The 9,879-nt window shown below is 36.3% G+C and overlaps 1 non-coding gene across 1 annotated transcript; it reads right to left on the bottom strand.

Annotated features, from left to right (window-relative positions):
• Window positions 1–7,372: 7,372 nt before the first annotated feature.
• LOC121208344 (small nucleolar RNA R71) lies at window positions 7,373–7,479 on the bottom strand. The gene has a single exon (XR_005903323.1). It is a non-coding gene; the product is annotated as a small nucleolar RNA R71 (small nucleolar RNA).
• Between the last annotated feature and the right edge of the window lie 2,400 nt (window positions 7,480–9,879).

Below are 9,879 nucleotides of genomic sequence, written 5' to 3'. Positions count from 1 at the left end.
GTTTATAAAAGCATTTTATATATTTACTCTTGCAATAAAATTTTCTACCTTGACATTTAACGATGACTTTTTACATAATCTTAACCTTCTTGATTTTTATAAACAAGTGAAATTCTTGACTCATCGTTGGAAATTTTGATGGATGACCATGTATATTCAAATAAAGTTACATGTTATGTTTTACTTGAACACTCATCTACCTAGTATTTCTTTATTTAGTGTCGATGATTTGTTTTTGAAGGAGAGATACTTGATCCATGCTGATTTGGGATATCATAATCATATCTTTGATCCTAGAGATAGTTTTGGCACACAAGAAAGCTTAGGTAAGTTTTTTTTTTCAATTTATTGTTATTTATCCTAATATCTTTTCTTTTGGAGCAGCTAAATATCCAAGGACGAATCTTCTTGAGGAAGGCAGGAATGGTGCAAGTTTCAAGGTCCAATTTTAGACTCATGGATGTAATGGGTTCACACTACCTCAAGGCCCAACAATAATTTCAAAGGCCAAGCAAATAAAACCAAGATTTTCTCAAAGACCAGACGAACGACCAAGCTGAAATCTCTAATAGAGAAATTAAACAAATTCTGGAAAAAGTGGTGAATCCATCTCAAAAGAACTGCTCTACTATGTATCACCCCTTACCCGTATTCGACGCTGAAATAGGCTACGAGGCATTACCTGACTTAATCTCAAACAAACATTCAAAACTGAGACATGAATTTCCGCTCAAATTTAAAACCTTTTGAAAACATTCATATCGTCCCTTAAACGAGCCTACGAGGCCGAAAACATACATTGGAAGTGGTTCGGGACTAAACTGAGAACTTTAGAAAACTTCCAAACACTTAGAAAATTTTCATCAAAACAGCGGTCTCACGCCCATGTGGGTAGGTCGTGTGGTCACACACAGCCATGTCCCTAACCCGTGTAACTCTCTGTTTATGACGCCATCAAAAAATTGTGGTCACACGACCAAGTCACACGCCTGTGTGCTTAGGCCGTGTGGGGCGATTTAAATTTCATAATTTTTCATAAAATAGGTGCGGACTTCACACGCCCAGGGCACATGCCTATGTCCCTGGGCCGCGTCCTTCACACAGTTGAGACACACAGCCGTGTCTCTGCCCATGTGGCCAATTCGAAGCTAAAATTCAAAAATACAGGGGACACACGACCGGATCACACACCCATAGGGCAAGCCCTGTGTCACACACGGCCTAGACACACACCCGTGTGTCTACCTGTGTAGACAAAAATAAGGCTATTTACCAAGCCATTTTGCCACCCTTACTTGCACCAACCTACACAACAACAACCAACACAAATCCAAGTGTATTCATACAATCAAATCAGCCACAACCAAGTCATTCACACATCAGTTACATGCTACTTTCTATCACAGACAACATCTCCTACTTGTCATCTCAAACCATGCAATATCCACATTCATGAAGGGCGTCATCATATGTATATATATACTTAAGCCAATATTAGCCAATTTCAATGGCCATTCACAAAATGAATTATCAAATAACATAAGCCAACACTTTTGGCCAAATCAACTATGACACATAACAAAATGACTAAGTCCCTATACATGCCATACTCAAAATTATGTAATCATAAGTACCCAAAATAGTAATTTGATAGTATGAATGGATCTCTAACCATCTTCGATCCCCAAGATGGCTTGGTGACACTATAAGACAAGGGAAAAAAGAAAGGAAGTAAGCTTGAAAGCTTAGTAAGTTCCTATGCAAATAATAGGCATCATACACACACTTTAACATATAATTATATGAAGTAAATTATCATAAATATCATTGTAAACTTTCATGATCAAATTTAGCATAGATGTCATTAAAACCTTAACATCAAAACTTACTCAATCATACCACATCAAGGGTTCATACCTGTATCAACTTGCAACATACCATTGTCTCCCACAACATATCATAATCTTTCATAACTTTAACGTGACCGTTAAGTTACCCGTTGAACCACTTGGAATACTAAAGGATACTCAGGATATCTCACACACATAGTATCATACCAACGCCATATCCCAGATATGGTCTTACATGGGATCTCATATTGATGCCATTAGCCCAGCTATAGTCTTACACAAAATCTCATATTGATGCCATATCCCAAATATGTTCTTACACGTAATCTCAACTAACCCTAATGTCATTACATTTGTATCCTAACTATTCTTAATGTTCACCTGGAATTTTCTCTTTTCGAACTTTGTTGAATTCATTCAAAGAGTAAATTAATTCATACTATATTAAAGCAATTAAAGCATAAATAATGATGCATTATTTACATACAAACTTACCTCGGTACAAAAAAAAGAGAAATGGATTTAATCGTCAAACACCTTATTCTTTCCTCGATCAAGGTCTGAACTTCGTTTTTCTTGATCTATAATAGCAAATTTAGCTTATTACCCCTAATGTTTCACACTTTTATAAATTAGTCCCTAGGCTCGTAAAATGAAATGTATTCAATTTCTTTGTTACCCAAGCCTAGCCGAACCATATACATGCTCATATCAGCCCACATTTTTCATCAAATCAAATTTTTACTACCCATTTTACATCTTTTTACAAATAGGTCCTTTTTAGATATTTTCATGAAAAAACACTTAGTAAAAGTTGTTTATTTCACATCAAACTTTCATTTCCTACCATTAAACATCAAAACACATGCATGTCACACATGGGTAAATTTTTGAACATGAACCCTACTTCAAAATAATGGTAGAAATAGTTAAATTGGGTTATGATGACTTCAAAAATGTAAAGAACATTAAAAATAGGGCTAGAATGCATTTACAATCAAGCATGGAAGTTGACAAAACCCTAGCTATGGTGAGCTTGAGATTTTCGGCCAAGGTAGGAGAAGATGGACAGATATTTGATTTGATTTTCCCTTTTTATTCTTTTATTTACCAAATGACCAAAATGTCCTTTTTGCCAAACTTTAAAATTTTATCTCACCATGTCCATTTTTTAAGTAAGCCATGTTATTTACTTGTTGAACTTGAACATAAAGCGTTTTGGGCGATTAAGACTGAACATGGATTGGGATGCCACTAGGGACAAGAGATTGTTAGAATTGAATGAGATTGAAGAGGTTTGAATATAAGCATATGAGGATGCTCGTTTTTATAAGAAAAAAACCAAGCAATGACATGATGCCAGAATTTTGCCAAGGTAAATTGAACCTGGAAAGCAAGTATTATTGTTCAATTCCAAGTTCAAATTATTTCCTTGTAAGTTAAAATCTCAATGGTCAGAACTTTTGAAGTAATTCAAGTGTTTTCACAGGGTGCTATTGTTGTTAAAGACCTAAGAAAAGGGGCTACATTCAAGTTTAATGTACAACGCTTAAAGCATTACTAGGGTGCTCCTATAAAGGGTGACAAGCAAAGCGTTAGCCTTCATGATGTTTGAATTTTTTGTTTTCATTAATAAGTAGTTTTTTTCATTTTATTTCCCGTTTCTATTTTTATTTTTATTCTTTTTATTTTTAATACAATTTTATATATTTTATTATTATTATGAATAAGAGCAGAATAAAAGAAGCAGGATTTGTTAGTGTATACAGAGTAGCAGTTTGTCGCAACATTACAGAGAAACATTATGTCACGACAAATTGAATGATAATGTGTTAATAAAAGAGTTGACGGGTTAGAAAATTCCAAAGGAGAGATTTTTAGGCAGTTGCATTTAGTGAATATTGGGAAACCCAAAGTATGAAGCCTACAATGTAGGGATCAATTATTTCATTTTTCCCCAAAAATGTCTTTTCTATTTTTAACTTTTCCTCCACATCGTAACCCTTCTTCCTCACGTTTCCCGATCCCTAAAAATTGTCATCTTTATCCCTTTTTATTTTCTTCAAACTTTTCATGTTTCCCATTTCTCACAAAGTTCACATTTTTATAGTTTTCGCTTTAACCTCTCTACTTTTTGATGTATACTCTATTATTTTTATTTCTATTTCCCTGACATTCTTTTCTTGGCTCGTGTAAAGAGTACTTCTAAAACAATAGAATCTTCGCGTGCTGGTGCCCTGTAGTCGAAGATATTCTTCAATGTTGCTGCTGCCACAAGGTATTCAACTAATATTCTAAAGCGGCCATTTTGCTTTGAATAGGGATTTTTATTCAAGGATGAACCCCACATGGGGTACAATGAATCTGTATCCTCAATTGTAGAAAAGCACAACTCGAGCAAATTTTGTCTACACCTAGGGGCTATTGTGGGTAAAGTGGTACGAGTGTTTTAGCGAAAACCGTGTTTTCATTGAAAATCCTTCTTAAAATAATTAATTAACAAAAAAAAACAAACTCCTTAACATCACTTGTTTGAAGCATATGTTTTTATGAAAACATGTCATTTAAAAATTGAGTTGTGGAAGCATAGAAAAACATACTATAATTTAGGAATCCCATGTTCAACTTCTCGTAATTACAATAAAAATAATAATAATCCAGATAATAATAATAATGAAGCCTTATTACATTCCGGTCCAAAAAATACTTAATAAAATAAAGAACTTATATGCTTTTAAAAGAGAAACAAGTCCAAGTTGTCTTGCTAGCTGGCCACCCAGAGTCTCTCCAAACATCGAACCCTCTACTGAGCATCACTTGAAAATAAAATAAAAGAAGGGGGTAAGATTTCGCAAACTCAGTGTGTACAACCCTCGACGGAAAACAAGCATTCAAAAAAGACATCATTCATCAATCATGCAATGCAATCCCATCCAAATTATGCATCCGCTACACACCAGCTCCGTCCCCCATTACACCATGTGGGGATATAAATATAGACCCACCCAACCCACACACCATGGTAGCCTGGTTGCAGAACTACCTTCATTTACATATTGGGCTTTAAAAGCCGTCGGTGAATCCACGATTGTCAAGCAACGACGCGATCCTCATATACTTCCTCCGTTCCATAATTCCCACCCATATGCAACCTAAGCAGAATATCATATGCTAGGCCCAAAACCCCTTACAAAGCCCAAACAATTTCACATACCTGTATCTGGCCCATTAAGCCTAATCATATTCATATGGCCCATTAGGCCCAAATCACCTGTATATGGCCTATTAGGCCCAAATCACATTTATATGGCCCGTTAGGCCTACTCACATTCATCTTCAAGCTCACATACAAGTTCCTATCACATAGCAGCAACATTCAATTTTTTCCCATTTAACCCATTCCGGCCTGATAAACCGTAAATTATATATATTTTTACCCCATGTTTAATGCATTTTATAGATGATTTCTCATTAGAATTCGTGAATTCTATGCTCCTAATGATTTAATTTCATGTTTTGTACTCAGGAGAGCACCAAGAGTCAAAAGGAGCCAAAAACGAGCCAAAAAGGGACAAAACAAACCAAATCGAGAAGATGACACAGCCTAAGCCTTGCCACACGGGCAGCTCATATGCCTGTGTTTTTCGAGGGTGTCAACCAAGGATTTCATGATTCAGACGGCCTGGCCATTGACACACACGGCCGTGTGCAATTTAACGGATCGAACACGGCCTGAAAATCATGTCACACGACCGTGTCACACGGGCTTGTCCCTGTTGAGCCCAAGTTAAGTCCAATTTGGAAAAGGCCACTTTGGAGGGTTTTTAGGCATTCCAAAGCCTATAAATACACACTAGAGGAGGAGAAAAAGGGAGAAAGAGAAGAGGGGTAAGGAATTACCCCAAGGACGCCGATTGATCCATCTCAGAAGACGGATTCATCATCAAGACTGAAGATCTCTCCTCAATTCCCCTTCGGGAGTTTTGGGTTTTCTTTATGTTTTGTATTCTTTATTCTTCTGAGATGTTTTCTTATTTAGTTATGAACTAAATCCCCTAAATACCTAAGGGGAATGAAACCTAAGACGAATCTTGTTATTATTTTCTGAATCGTATGATAAATATTTAACTTGTTCTTAATTATGTGTTCTTAATTCTTTCTTTGATATCCCAGGATACTGATTCAAGACACACTCTTATTTAGAGGAGGAATAGACCCTGTCTAAGAGTACATTTGCCATAATTAAGCGGAGTTGATTGCGCGCCTAGAAATAGGTTGACAAGATTTTGCCGGATTAGGGTGAAATCTAATAAGGGGATCCATAGATCGAGTTAGTGCAACCCTAGAGTGTAAATTAGAGAAAAGTCTCGGTTATTCAATATAGGGATTAGACATTATTAGTCTTGAATAGGGATAATAACATAACTTAGGGATCTCCACGGAACAAGTTGAATGAATAAATCGTCCGATTCGGAGCCAAAATAACAAGTACAGTCTAGGTGGATTTTTCCTTAGGTATTGTCTCAAGTCAATCAATTTTCCCAAAAGCAATTCCCCAATTCTTTTCTCTGTGCATTTTTAGTTTAAATAATTAGTTAATTAAAACAAATCCCTTTTATTCTTAGGCTAGATAATAAAAAGATAGTTATTACTAGTACTTTTGGTTCCCTTGGGTACGATATCCCCGTCTTGCCATTACTATACTATTGTTCAATAGGTGCACTTGCCTTTTCGTCATGATAATAGTTAGTCTAGGTTTGATCTTCATTATAAATATTTATTACTTGTTACGAATCACACGATCAAGTTTTTGGCGCCGTTGCCAGGGAACTGAAATATTAGGAACACTAATTTTTTATTACTTTAGCCATTTATTTTTCTTGCAATTTTATTTTATTTTATTATTTATTAATTTACTTTTTCTCTCTCTTGGCAGGTTTTTATAGTTTATGACTAGAAGAAACCTGTCAGGACCATTACTCTTTGATGAAGAAATCGATCGTACAATTTGCAAAAAATAAAGAGAAATAAGGCGTAGTTTACGATATACTGAGAACGAGCGAGAAGATGATACTCAAACCCCAACCAACGAGATGGCTGAAAACCAAGGCAATCAGCTACCTCCTGCAATTGCGACTAATCAAAATCCTGCTCCACGTACTATGTATGATTATGCTAAACCTTCTTTAACAGGAACTAAATCTAGCATAGTTAGACCTGCTGTAGCTGCAAATACTTTTGAATTAAAACCTAACACTATTCAGATGATACAACAGTTTGTTCAGTTTGATGGTTTGCAGGATGAGGATCCCAACACGCACTTAGCAAATTTCCTGGAATTTTGGGATACATTCAAAATCAATGGCGTTTCTGATGATGCCATTCGTCTTCTGTTATTTCCCTTTTCACTGAGAAACAAAACTAAACAGGGGTTGAACTCGCTACCACGAGGGTCTATCACTACTTGGGAACAAATGACCAAGAAATTTTTACTAAAATATTTTCCGCCGGCTAAAACAGCTAAATTACGTAATGATATCTCTTCCTTTGTGCAAATAGATTTAGAAACACTTTACGATGCATGGGAGAGATACAAGGACTTACTGAGAAGGTGCCCTCACCATGGGTTGCCGCTTTGGCTTCAAATACAAACATTCCATAATGGTCTAAATCCCTCGACTTGGCAAATGGTTGATGCAGCTGCTGGCGGAACCATCAACAACAAAACACCTAAAGAAGCTTACGAATTCATTGAAGAAATGTCACTGAATAACTATTAGTGGCAAGTTATGAGGACAAAGCCAACGAAAACAGCCAGTGTCTATAACAATGATTCAGTCACCATGCTCTTAAATCAGGTAGAACTTCTCAATAAAAAGATTGATAGTTTTCTTGGTTCTACACAGGTACATCCAGTAATGAGGTGTGACTCAAGTGGAGGAGGTGTGCATACATAATATCAATTCTTCAATCCCACAACCGAAGAGGAACAAGTCAACTATATGGGTAATAATAACTTTAGATCTCAAAATAACCCATACAATAATATTTATAATGCAAGTTGGAGGAACTACCCAAAATTTTCCTGGGGAGGTCAACGAAATCAAAAGCCACAAAATTCTCAGGGTTTTCAACAGCCACCTTATCAACAGGAGAAAAAACCAAACCTTGAAGAGATGCTTTCTAAATTCATCTCGGTGTCAGAAACCCATTTCCAAAATACCTAGATAGCACTTAAGAATCAACAAGCATCGATCCAAGGACTCGAAACTCAGATAAGCCAGCTGTCTAAACTAATCTCGAAAAGACCACCAGAAAATTTATTTAGTAATACCAATTCCAGAGAGCACGTCAAAGCAGATACACTAAGGAGTGGGAAAGTGTTAGCGGAATCTGAAAAAAAGTTAGCACAAGAAGCAGTGGAAAGCGAAAGGAGGGAAGAAAACTCAAAAATAGTGACAAACCAGTACCAGAGGAATATTCACCACCAGTTCCATATCCAGCAAAATTAAAAAAAGATCGTATTGATGCACAATTCGGTAAGTTTCTTGAACTTTTTAAGAAATTACATATCAACTTACCTTTTGTTGAAGATATCTCGCAGATGCCTACATACGCAAAATTTTTAAAGGAGCTTTTAACAAATAAAAGGAAGTTTGAGGACTTATCTATAGTAGAACTCAACGAGGAGTGCTCCACCATACTCCAAAATAAGCTCCCAACCAAACTAAAAGATCCAGGAAGTGTTACTATCCCTTGCTTAATTGGTAATCTGAATATTGAAAAAGCACTAGCTGATTTAGGTGCTAGTATTAATTTGATGCCCTATAAAATGTTCAAACAGCTTGGTCTTTGGGAACCTAAACCTACTAGGATGAGTATTCAATTAGCCGATAGATCTATTAAATATCCCAGGGGTATTATAGAAGACGTACTCGTAAAAGTAGATAAATTTATATTCCCTGTTGATTTTTTTGTACTTGACATGGATGAATATGTGGAAGTACCCTTAATTTTAGGGTGCCCATTCCTAGCCACTGCTAGAGCCATGATTGACGTGGGTGACGGAAAATTGGTACTTAGAGTAGGTGACGAGGAAATGATATTTAAAATTTATGATGCTATGAGATTCTCTAGGGAGCAAGATGATTCATGTTATTTCATTGACTCTATTGATCATATTACTCAAGACTCTTTTCAGGAAATTGTACAAGAGGAGACGACAAAACTGTGTCCAGCTCCAGACGAGGAGATAGGTGAGGAACCTAATAACCATCCGTCAAGATAAGTAGAATATGAGGGTATTAAGATCAACGATGAACTTAAGTAAAAACCCTCGATTGAGGAGCCCCCCAAACTGGAACTTAAACAATTACCAAACCATTTAGAATATGCATTCCTTGGAAATAATTCTACATTACCAGTTATTATTGCTTCTAATTTGCAACCCAAGGAAAAAGAGGTATTAATCCAAGTATTAAAAGAACATAAGAAGGCCATAGCATGGAAAATTTCTGACATTAAAGGAATCAGTCCTTCTTTTTGCACCCACAAAATCTTAATGGAAGATGAATACAAACCATGTGTGCAAGCTCAAAGACGTCTGAACCCCAACATGAAGGAAGTTGTAAAACCCGAGGCAATTAAACTTCTGGATGCTAGAATTATTTATCCTATTTCTAACATTTCTTAGGTAAGTCCAGTGCAGGTTGTCCCTAAGAAAGGAGGCATGACAGTTGTGACCAACGAGAAGAATGAACTAATCCTAACAAGAACGGTTACAGGATGGAGAGTTTGTATAGACTACAGGAAACTAGATGACGCCACAAGAAAAGATCACTTTCCCTTGCCATTCATTGACCAAAAGTTAGAAAGATTATCCGGACACATGTATTACTGCTTCCTAGACAGACTCTCTCATTACTTCCAAATCCCAATAGCTCCTGAAGATCAAGAAAAGACGGCATTCACATACCCATATGGTACGTTCACTTATCGTAGAATGCCTTTTGGATTATGTAATGCCCCT

Source organism: Gossypium hirsutum, chromosome A01 (genome assembly GCF_007990345.1).
Source record: "Gossypium hirsutum isolate 1008001.06 chromosome A01, Gossypium_hirsutum_v2.1, whole genome shotgun sequence".
NCBI classification, from domain to species: domain Eukaryota; kingdom Viridiplantae; phylum Streptophyta; class Magnoliopsida; order Malvales; family Malvaceae; genus Gossypium; species Gossypium hirsutum.
This window is presented reverse-complemented; position numbering and strand designations above follow the sequence as displayed.